This window comes from Coregonus lavaretus (assembly GCF_964263955.1).
Source record: "Coregonus lavaretus genome assembly, chromosome: 32".
NCBI classification, from domain to species: Eukaryota; Metazoa; Chordata; class Actinopteri; order Salmoniformes; family Salmonidae; genus Coregonus; species Coregonus lavaretus.
In genome coordinates, this window is record NC_140019.1 from 31,389,959 (window position 1) to 31,402,132 (window position 12,174).

At 43.6% G+C, this 12,174-nt stretch overlaps 1 protein-coding gene across 2 annotated transcripts in view; it reads right to left on the reverse strand.

The window, feature by feature from the left end:
* The window catches only part of LOC311107900 (protocadherin-1-like), a 305,681-nt gene extending 297,847 nt beyond the window's left edge, over window positions 1-7,834 (reverse strand). For both annotated transcript variants that reach the window (XM_084150495.1, XM_084150496.1), the window contains exon 1: window positions 7,214-7,834. The gene's annotated coding sequence lies outside the window, so the exon portion shown is untranslated. The remainder of the gene's footprint in view (window positions 1-7,213) is intronic.
* Between the last annotated feature and the right edge of the window lie 4,340 nt (window positions 7,835-12,174).

Genomic DNA, 12,174 nt, shown 5'->3' on the forward strand with positions numbered 1-12,174 from the left:
ACACCCACTTGTTTCTATCAACTTTAAATATTATTTAAACCAACAGATTTCAGAATAAAAAAGCATTGACTTGTGCACTGTGTATTGTACTGCGTGAGACAGGCTGTTTGCTTTATGCTCCACAGCCATTACTGCTTTCATATTTCTCTGTCTGTTCCTGCCACCCACACATGCCCTACACCTGTGATGCTGTGTCCTCTGCTAGAATCCTTGCTGCACGCTAAATCCTGCTCACAAAGACCCATTACAAATCCCCTCATTGTACATCTCTCTCTCCCTCTCTCCATACACTCTTTCTCCCTCCCTCCCCTCTTCGCTACTCCTCTCTAGCTCTCACTTTCACCTTCTCCCTCCTGTACTCCCTCTCTCTCTGTGTCTCCAACTCTCTCTCTCCTCCAGTTTCCTTCGCTCTCCTCCCTCCCTCCACTCATCTTTCCCTCTCCCTCTTTTCTCTGGGTGAGCATTGTGCTTCCACACTGAGGGGGGTTAACAGATTTAACAGGCTAATTGCTATTCTGAGGCCTCCCCGCTGACACTGCGCACAACCGTTGTATTAAGTTTTAACTCAAACCCGTGGCTAGGAATTCATCATCCTAACCCCCCAGCAACCTTCCCTCAACCAGCCAGCTAGCTACCAGACCTGGGTGAAAATACTATTTGAAATAATTTCAAATAGACCTAATTTATCTGCTTGATTGAGCTTGTCTGGCTTAATGGACCAATAGAATAGTTCCAAAAACGTTAACCCCCCTTACATCTAAAACTCCAGAGCAAACAGTCAATGTATTTGAAAGATTTCAAATAGTATTTGAACCCAGGTCTGCTAACTACACTACGGTATACTCCACAACAAGCCAAAGTACCACTAAGCTCTGCCAACTACAGTCAAGCCTCAATAAAAGCATGGCCAAGTGATTGTTCAGGAAAGGGGGTAGCGACACAAAAGCACTTGCGTAAGAAACAGCGATACAAACACAGCAAGTTAGCCAAGTAATTTACCATGGCGATGCCACTGCATCATGGTAACGAGAAGCTGTTCACACACTTCACTCAAGCCCTCATTGGAATGTGCATGAGGCTGAATAATTCAAGAATCTAATTACACAGTGGCATTTATGGAGGTTAAGAAGTGCCATAGTTCCAGACGTGCTGGAGGAATGATTGACTCTATGAGAGCACCGGCCGATGGCATCTGCCCCTCCCTGGTTAATGTGTAACCTCACTGTGCAGGGCCAGGTGCGCCGAATACGTCACAAGGCCTTTTACTGCACTACACAAGACTCACCAACTCCTCATAAGATCTCAAGGCAAACAAATGAAAAGTTAGCTTATTTGTTTTAGAACTTGTTGAGCTACTGCTGAGTTTTGGAGAAAGACAGCTATTGTTATTACAACGTTACAAACAACAACATAAGTAGAGGAACTCCCCCCCCCCCCCAACACACACACACACACACACAGCCAATACAGGCACACGTACACATACGGTTCTTCCAGCCAATCAAGCACATGCTTTCCCATCTTGTGTATTAGTGACTTTTCCCATCATATATAAACCACATAGTAGCAATCACACAGAACATGACTCTTTCCATTTTTTATACACTGGCTTTTCATCTGTTCTGGTTTGAAGTGATCTATTGCATAAGAACTTTGGACATCTAAATACATCCCATACATAAATATTATTTGGCTCCATTGTCAGAATTGACAATCACATTGAACAGCATCCTACTACATCTCTCTATCGCCACAATACAAGAAACTGGCCTGGAGTGCCTATGGATGGAGGAGGGTGGGGGGAGGTTAAGGTGAGCAAGTCCTAAAGCCAGACAGAACCCAACCCTGGATGGCCCATCCAGCAAGGTCATTGTCCAGCACAATCAGCCACATTCTCTTCCCCGCTCTGGGGACTGCTGGACGGGGGCTTCTCTCCATGCTAGATGGGTGGCCCCTTACCCCCATAGCACAAAAGGGATTACTTTAATGATTTCATTCAACCCAATTGTTTGGCCCAGATCCCTCTCTCCCCCTGTATTGGGAAGCAGACAAACTGTTGCCGGTTGCCTGTCTGTGCCAGTCAAAGAGGCAGACCATAAGGGGATAGCGCCACCGAGCCACGGCTTGCTGCGTAAGGCGGATGGAGACTAAAGTGCTCCACTACACCACCCACTGGTGATGGCTGGCAGAGATATGGCATGCTAGGGTGATATACAGTGAGACACAACATGCTGGGACTATCTCTGTGGCTGCTGGTGGAAATGCAATATCAGGGACAATTTCAGGCTTTAACATAGTTCACCACTACGTATGGTTGTTAGTAGTTCACTGTATTTACCAGCGTGGTATTTGAAGGGGTGATGAGACACAGACACAGTATTGGGCTGGAAGACTCTAGTCTAGGTGAGCAGGATACTGCCTGCTCTCTATCCCCCTCTAGTCTAGCCTATGAGATAAACTGCAGTGAGAATGATTGTGGTCTAACCGCTCCAACAGACTGTTCTTTGCCAATGCACTAGCTAGCATCTCCAAAGGGAAAACGAGGTGTTATCTAGCTACGGTCAATGACATACACATACTAGAGCTATGGCAGAGTTGTATGATCTCCATAATTTGGCTGTCTCCTTGGATTATACCAAGGTGCACAAAATCTAGCCTCTCAACCAGACAGAGTGGTCACGCCCCTCTCCATATTGTCTGACACCATGCTGCTTTGCCTTCAATTGAGCATACCACCCAGTATAAACACATAGGGATTATCCCCTTGATGGCAGATGGAACTACTCTCTACTTATATATTACAAGATAAGACCTAGGAGAATATCAGACGTCATGGCGTGATCTCCTTGAAAACATATGTATTACAGTTGCTGGAGTCGGAATGAATGCAATGATTATATCCATATGTAACCTACATGGTCTAATTCTGGTGAATTACTATGTAGAAAAATATCCTATTGTTTCCTGGCTGCGGTCGCAACACACCTAATTGGAAGTCACTTTCACTAAATTGGAAGAGGATCTAATGAACCCAAAACATGCTGTGGAAATGCATACTTTCAAGCATAGACAATTATCCACACCCATTCTCATGAGGTCTATGGCAGACGGCTAAGACCTTTAATTGAAAAAATGCAATTTCAATTTTTCAAAATTTGAATGATGCATTAGTGAACCTGTTGACTCAGATCATTAATTTTACGCACAAATGTCCATAGCCTACACAAAGTCCTATTTATTTTCCCGAGTTTATCTCGGCATTCCTTGCTCATTCGCAGCATTGCACAATTTAAATCTGACCATGACGTGGATTTGTATGAGAATAAATTGGAAAGATATGCTACTTCATTAAACCTGTGATACGAAACAACAGACACGAGAAGCCTTTTCGCTTATGGAAAACCGTCACATGTAGCCTAACCTATCTCTCGTAGGCTGACAATTCCTCAAGGCCAACAGGCTACACGGTTGAAACATTTAGTGGGCTACTGTCAAATAATATGCACAAACAACTAAAGGCGAAAATACTCACGATTCAATGAGGCAAGATTCTCCTGGTCTCAACATAAGCAGTAAAACACACCAAATGGGGTCGCGTGAAACGACCCCAGAATCCCGCTCGGCGCGTGACATGAAGGTATCCGCTATTGTGTTGATAATGAACCTCAGTGCAGAACTCAAACTGCATGGAACCGGGTGGGCTGACTGTCACCAATCACTCCACTGACCTGCGTCACTTTGTTGCTTGTAAGTATGGAAATTATATGCAATAGTCCACAATAGTGTGCTTGACCAATCTACAGTAGGCCTAGGCCTCTACCCGTTTAAAATACAGCAACACATTTGGTCACGTTTTAAAAAAAACACATTTTCGGGTAGGCTATGTAAGCAACGAAACGCTAGAAACGCTTTGTCAGTATCGATTCGATTTTAATTGCATGAACCCCGCATTTAACTGAATTAGACGAGTGGAGGCGCTTGGCATTTTACCAGAGGGGAGGGAATCGTGGTGATTTGACTGAAGCTCCTTAAACCCAAAACCTTTCTCCCCCTAATGCTTGCTTCCTTTTAGTCATTTAGCAGACGCTCTTATCCAGAGCGACTTACAGTTAGTGAGTGCATACATTATTTGTATTTTTCATACTGGCCCCCCGTGGGAATCGAACCCACAACCCTGGCGTTGCAAACGCCATGCTCTACCAACTGAGCTACATCCCTGCCGGCCATTCCCTCCCCTACCAGACAGTCACTAGCCTACACCGGACTACAATTTACAGGCTTGGGTAAATTGTGGTTGGCTAGGCCTACTACAGAGCAGTTTTTGGCCGTGAGGGCTTGCCTACCTTTAGAGTTTAGACTATTTATTTGAAGGGCTTAAATGGAGTGCAGCAGCCTGTTGCCAATTGGGACGGGCTCTGCAATAGCCAAATTACCTGCAGTGGGAAGCGTAATCAAGTTCATGAACGCTTATCGGGAAAACACTATTCAAAAGTTTTATTGTTTGTATTAGATATGAAAATTAATAAAAAATAGATATAATCCAGTATTATTATGGAGCGAGGAGATGAGGTAATTGCATGCAATAATAGAAATCAAATCAAATCAAATCAAATTTTATTGGTCACATGCGCCGAATACAACAGGTGCAGACATTACAGTGAAATGCTTACTTACAGCCCTTAACCAACAGTGCATTTATTTTAAACAAAAAAGTAAGAATAAAACAACAACAAAAAAGTGTTGAGAAAAAAAAGAGCAGAAGTAAAAAATAAAGTGACAGTAGGGAGGCTATATATACAATAGAATAAAGTGACAGTAGGGAGGCTATATATACAGGGGGGTACCGTTGCATAGTAAACGTGCGGGGGCACCGGCCAGTTGAGGCAGTTGAGGCAATATGTACATGTGGGTAGAGTTAAAGTGACTATGCATAAATACTTAACAGAGTAGCAGCAGCGTGAAAAGGATGGGGTGGGGGGGCAGTGCAAATAGTCCGGGTAGCCATGATTAGCTGTTCAGGAGTCTTATGGCTTGGGGGTAGAAGCTGTTGAGAAGTCTTTTGGACCTAGACTTGGCACTCCGGTATCGCTTGCCGTGCGGTAGCAGAGAGAACAGTCTATGACTAGGGTGACTGGAGTCTTTGACAATTTTGAGGGCCTTCCTCTGACACCGCCTGGTATAGAGGTCCTGGATGGCAGGGAGCTTTGCCCCAGTGATGTACTGGGCCGTACGCACTACCCTCTGTAGTGCCTTGCGGTCAGAGGCCAAGCAGTTGCCATACCAGGCGGTGATGCAACCAGTCAGGATGCTCTCGATGGTGCAGCTGTAGAATTTTTTGAGGATCTGAGGACCCATGCCAAATCTTTTTAGTCTCCTGAGGGGGAATAGGCTTTGTCGTGCCCTCTTCACGACTGTCTTGGTGTGTTTGGACCATGATAGTTCGTTGGTGATGTGGACACCAAGGAACTTGAAGCTCTCAACCTGTTCCACTACAGCCCCGTCGATGAGAATGGGGGCGTGCTCAGTCCTCTTTTTTTTCCTGTAGTCCACAATCATCTCCTTTGTCTTGGTCACGTTGAGGGAGAGGTTGTTGTCCTGGCACCACACGGCCAGATCTCTGACCTCCTCCCTATAGGCTGTCTCATCGTTGTCGGTGATCAGGCCTACCACTGTTGTGTCGTCGGCAAACTTAATGATGGTGTTGGAGTCGTGCCTGGCCATGCAGTCATGGGTGAACAGAGAGTACAGGAGGGGACTGAGCACGCACCCCTGAGGGGCCCCCGTGTTGAGGATCAGTGTGGCAGATGTGTTGTTACCTACCCTTAGAATGGTGTGTCGTTGCGCCCTCAATCTCCCTATATAACACTTTTTCAATACCATTCTAAGAGATAGGCGATTTAGAGGTGCGAGTTTCATCTTTATGGTTTCATGTGTACCGCACCACCACCATCCTGCCTAGCAGGTTAGACGCCTCCGTGGAAGGAGACAGCTTGGAACGGGAGAAGCCAGAAAGACCGGATTTCGCAGTAATGTCATGTCATGAAAAGGCTACGGCCTCCGCTTCAGAGAGCTGACAACCATTGATCCTACTTTTAAAAATAACTCATATAGTTCAGCTATTTGCCATTTAGTTATAACTATAGCATATTGGCCGTCGATAAAAAGTCCTAGGCTAGAATTTGAGGGAATGTTCATTTAAAAGGTACTGTACCAATAAGCTATTTGCAAAGACTCAGCTACAGGTGATACAAGCGCGTCTAATAGGGAGCTGTTTTGGAAGGGCGTTGTGGCTACCCATATGACTGTTTTATAAATTACATTAGATGACTATTTAAAAAGAAGTGACTTATTTGGCAATTCATGGCAAATTTACAATCAATCCACTTTAGCCTATAGGCCTATTGCTGGGTATTCTGTTCTGATATATTGTAATGGTAATAGCCTATTGATTAGGCTATTTATTACCTTACTATTAGCCTATTACATTCAACTCATAGGCCTAACGTTATTTGGCTCGGTTGGGCTGAGGTATCACCACAAAAAATATATATAAATAGTAAATGAATAAATATTAAATTCATATATTCCTTATATGGTCCTCATAAAACTCGCGTTTCGTGACCCCCAGAAGGAGATATTTCGTTGGGAGCTTTAGCTAATTTATGACCTATATGGAAAGGACATTTCGAGGGTGGACGGGGTAAGTGCAAGGTTTCTCATAGAGAAATCAACACCAGTAGGCTAGTGTAGGGGAAAACATCTAACATCCGTAGTCATCAGTGGAAAATCATGCGGTGAATGTCAACCGCCGACACAAAAGTCCACGGTCGGAAAGCAAACAACAAGTGTTCACCCTCGGAATGAAACGGACCGAAATCGCCATACATTTGTGGAATATTTAGTTCTACCTATCCCCGAGTCGGCATTATAATGATACCTTTCCCAATGAATTGGAAAATACACAACATTGGACCTGCATATGGTGTAATTTCTTGCGCGTAATGGATCGCATAGCCTACCCAAGGGACTGGTAGGTTATGAGAGGCAGGTGACAGACACAATATTGAACTATCAAAATCTGGAAATTATAATATGTCAGATTCGAGGCTATTTTGTTGGCTCCACTCGTGTGTGAATCATAATATGTGCGTGTTTACGGTCAACATAGCCGTCATATGAGCGCTGAGTCGTGACAATGAAGTTCATAGCGTACCTTGGATGGATGAGAACTCCTCAGTAGCCTATCCCAGCTCTGAGCGCTTCAGCCGGGCTAGAAGCTTCGATCCCTCTCCGCTCCTGAACGAAGCCACTTCAGCCCTCAGTATCTCCCCACAATTCGGAATCCACAATACATGAACAACGCACTCCCTGTGATAAAAAAAACAACAAACAATCCACTTGATCAGCCGACGACGGTTAGCCTATTCCTTCAAATCCAATGACGGTCCCCCTGATATCAAATCGTGTGCGTTAATTGCCGGCAGAAAACAACTTGGTGACCCGAAGCGCTGCACATCAGATTGTTGTCCCCTCCTCCGATACGGAAACAACCATATATAGTACGTCTCCGGACCAGTTTCACAGCGGCATCCCGTGCTTAGTTTGGAACATTCTCACCGGCTGCTAAGCTAATCCTCAATATGTTCCCATAGCAGAGGGTTCCAAAGTAAAAAAAAATAACATAAAAAACACTAAATACTATATGTCCATTAGTTGCCTGCGTTTTGGTCCTCTTTCAGTGACCCTCTGTACAGCTACACAGCTATGGGCTGCCTCGGGATCGTTCGCTCCACCGCTCACCGCGCGACTGCACGTTGTGTGTGTGAGAGTGAAGTGATTTCAAAATGATTGCTCTCTCTCTCTCTCTCTCTCTCTCTCTCTCTCTCTCTCTCTCTCTCTCTCTCTCTCTCTCTCTCTCTCTCTCTCTCTCTCTCTCTCTCTCACACACACACACACACACACACACATACACACACATAGACAAACAGCAAGAAAGGCGGAGCGAAGCAAGTCCCATTTATGTAGATTTCCTAACATTATCTTTCTCACATAGGCCTACATTTTAGAAATCTCTCTCTCTCTCTCTCTCTCTCTCTCTCTCTCTCTCTCTCTCTCTCTCTCTCTCTCTCTCTCTCTCTCTCTCTCTCTCTCTCTCTCTCTATATATATATATATATATATATATATATATATATATATATATATTGATGCGTACAATACAACCATAGCCTATACCGCTCATTAATTATATCATACGGGATATTCTGCCTTCATCTCGGTCCATTATGAACTCTTAACACATTTTGACAGGTGGCTATAAGTTACGTGGGGAACACATAGTTCAGTATTGACACTCTGTGGCAGTGGAACAATAACGTTTTAAAGAGGAAGTTATTGTAATGTTTTATACATTATTAAATGCAAATAGCATACACTTCGTGACTTCCTTTTATACCGTAGCCTATCTGAATAGTTTTGTCAAATCGTCCTCAACAACATTATAGATAATAGTCATGACAACTAAATCCAAGCAAGCACATAGCCTACGTGCTTGGGCTTTATCCCTTTGGTTATTTGATCGTAACCCTCTCACTTCTAAAATGTGAAGACTGCACTAATTCACTGAGTATACAGATATCAGGTTGGTGTGTAACACGCTGTCTGACTTGAGATGAGCTGGGGTCGAAAACAGAGCGCAGCAGGAGTTAGTTGTTCTTGTAGCGCCCGCCACCTGCAGGACCAAATGGGAATGATGTGTGAAAATCTGACAGTTCCACAGACTCAGGTGTAGTCAGTCATAGCAAGTATAAAATCACAATTACCAGTGGAATTACCTCGATTGAGATAAAAAATCATTGGTAGCCTACAATTATCAATCATATTTCACAGAAATTACATGTTTCAGTGTTAATTAAATCACATATAAATAAATATAGGCTATTAATAGTACACTTATTTTCTTCTACCACAACCCTGACATACAGACAGTCCCATGTATGACCATAGATGGATCCTTCTTGTGTCTTACAGTTTGTAAATTGACCTTTAAAGGTAAATCAAAGTAACTGGGGCCAAGATAGGTATGTCTTCCAATATGACTAGAGGTCAAGCAAGCAATACAATCCCAATTAATGAAAGAGTACCATATCAATAGTACTTTATTTATTAATTCCTGGTGCTTTTCTTTTTTTAAGTTTGCCTTAATCTCCTCCCATAAAAAAGAGGCATTTGCTGAGTAAAAAAACATTAGTTGAAGTCTGGTCAGAGAGCAGTTTCAGACATCCTCTGACACCTTGTAGAGTTAATTTCCAAGTATTACAGACTTCAATTAACCCAACGCAAGAGAGGGCCATTGGAAAAACCTCTCCCCCACATCCTCATGTGTTCCCCTATGGGCTCTAGTCCTGATTGTGTTCTGAGTTTAATAAAATGTTCAACTCTCTAGTACTGTGCAGCTTCACTGGAAATTAAGTAGAAAGGAAATCCACCGCAAATGGATCAATAAGGCGATTAAGAAGGTGTAATGGCATAAGTCTCCATCATAGTTCTCCATCATAAGTCTCCATCATAAGTGGCGATCACTGAGAGGCACAGCGAGAGTATTTCACTTTGAAAGGGATTTTAATGGAGCTCTTAACTACCTTGGAAGGTCCGTTCACAGCCGAAGAACCCTTTAAAATACTAGACAGCACCTTTTTTCCCATAAGAGTGTACGGAGAGACGACGTGATGGTGTGTGTTTAACATTCACTAGAAATTAGAAATGGCATTGCAGTGACACGCCACAGAGAACGGATTGGGCTGCTTTTCCCAGCACTAAGGTGAACATTTGTCCATTTTGAAGCGCAGCAGGCTTAAGTGTTTTGACAGCGCTGGAGTCATGCGTGTGGAGAAAGCCATATCCTGCAGGATGGGACTGCACTAATGAGGTGTAGACCTCCAGACTTACTTTTAAAGCTTTGGCCGCAAACATGCACACGCTCCAATGTTTCCGAGCAAGCTCTGTGGAGTTGCACAGTTTTTTCTGGGTTTTGTTCGAAGCAGCGACATCAGACTCAAACCACTAGGCTACCGGCCTCTCTCGCTCTCTTTCTCTCCATATACAAGACAACTTCGGTCACAATGCATGTTGCGTAAAACGCTACCACTGCAACCTCCTTTTTGGTATGGGGCGGAAGAAGCACCCGTGTAGGAGATTCAAATCAGTAGAGAAAACAGGCTAATATAGCACTGGCCGCTAAGCTAACAGGCTTCATCAGCTTATCACAGAACAAACAACCATCCAACCTGATCCCCAGATACTCCAGAGTTATTAAGTCAAACAAGGGGATGAATTATTCACTGTGCTAATGACATACACACACTCTAACCTCTCTCTCTCTCTCTCTCTCTCGCTCTCTCTCTCTCTCTCTCTCTCTCTCTCTCTCTCTCTCTCTCTCTCTCTCTCTCTCTCTCTCTCTCTCTCTTTCTCTCTCTCTTCTCTCTCTCTCTCTCTCTCTCTCTCTCTCTCTCTCTCTCTCTCTCTCTCTCTCTCTCTCTCTCTCTCTCTCTCTCTCTCTCTCTCTCTCTCTCTCTCTCGTCTCTCTGTCTCTCTCTCTCCCTCACGCAAGCACGCACTTGGACACACGGAAACACACACACACATACGTACACTATGTCTGAATCTCAAATCACCCTTCCCCTCGACCCTCGGCCCTCCATTTGTGCGTGTCCCAAAGCTGAGGGAGTGAAAACTATCGAGGGTGTAGGGGCTAATTTGACCCTCCGATTGCCACTTCGGCAAAGCCAGCAAGGCTGCAGGCTTCAGAGCAAAGTGCTATCCCGACATTCACCACGATATGTTTGGAGTTCGTGCGATTTAATATAAAATAATGGAGAGGCTTGCCTAATTATATGACACATACATTTGTTTATGTCTGATTTCAAGAAGTGACACACATAACAGATGAAATAGCCTATACCTCAAATTAAATGTTTAATGGTTACTGAGGTTTATATCTTGTAAAACGACAGGGGGGATTTGTTCATTTGAATTTCATTTTATTATTTAAAAGTGGAACATGAATTTACATCATTCAAGTCACGAGTGTGTCCTGAAGATGGGTTTATTGATCCCCTCGCCACTCTCTGGAAGTCACCCTCTGAGTTTCCGGATTCACTGCAACACACACACACACACACACACACACACACACACACACACACACACACACACACACACACACACACACACACACACACACACTCTGACCAACACACACACAATCAGAGCTGGGCACGTCAGCTTCACCTCTAGCTGTTCTTATTGCACACCTTATAGGAGAGAGGTGGGGGGCTTTGTGAACAAGCAATAATGTTATCTTAGCAGCTCAGGTTTAATAAATGCTTTACTGAGGCATTATAGCTAATCAATAACTACTGAGTGCATTCAGCACTGCCTGTTCTCTCAAGCATAATCACAGACGGATTGTTAGACAGAGCCCTCGGCTCGCAATCCGCAAGTTGCCGTGGTACGAATCCTGACATGTTGTTGTTTTTGGTGCCCCTTGTGGACGTGTCACTGTGTTGTAAATACAAGGCTACTTACTTATACCTAACCCTAATCACTTACTAACTTAGCCAACTTGCTAAATAGCCAGTTGCTAGCTTGGAGATTCACTTGCTTATCGACGTCTAAATCGGACGATTGAATGTGCGGTTTTCTCTGTCTGGGATTTTCAACTATTGTGAGCGTTCTTTTGTGTAATCATGTTTTTCATTACACCGCCCCTTTAAAAATACTTTTTGGAATCATAATGATATGTTTTTCATTACACCGCCCCTTTAAAAATACTTTTTGGAATCATAATGATATGTTTTTCATTACACGCCCCTTTAAAAATACTTATTTAAATCATAATACATAAATTAAATATGTTATCAAAAATACACCCAGGGCAGGGATTGAATATGAATATTTTTTATGTTTAATCACAAACCCTTCTTTTGTTGTTAGATGTTAAGTCAGTTTGTCTGTCTACTGAGCAGAAAGTTGAAATGAAACTCGCTGACCTCCATCCACTTCCTGGTATTGATCCTCACAGCTGGACTCGTAGTTAGAGGTGGATGAGGGTGGAAAAGCAACACCTTATCTTAGATTCCAAACATCAACAGTTTGTGCTCGAAGCATCTAACCC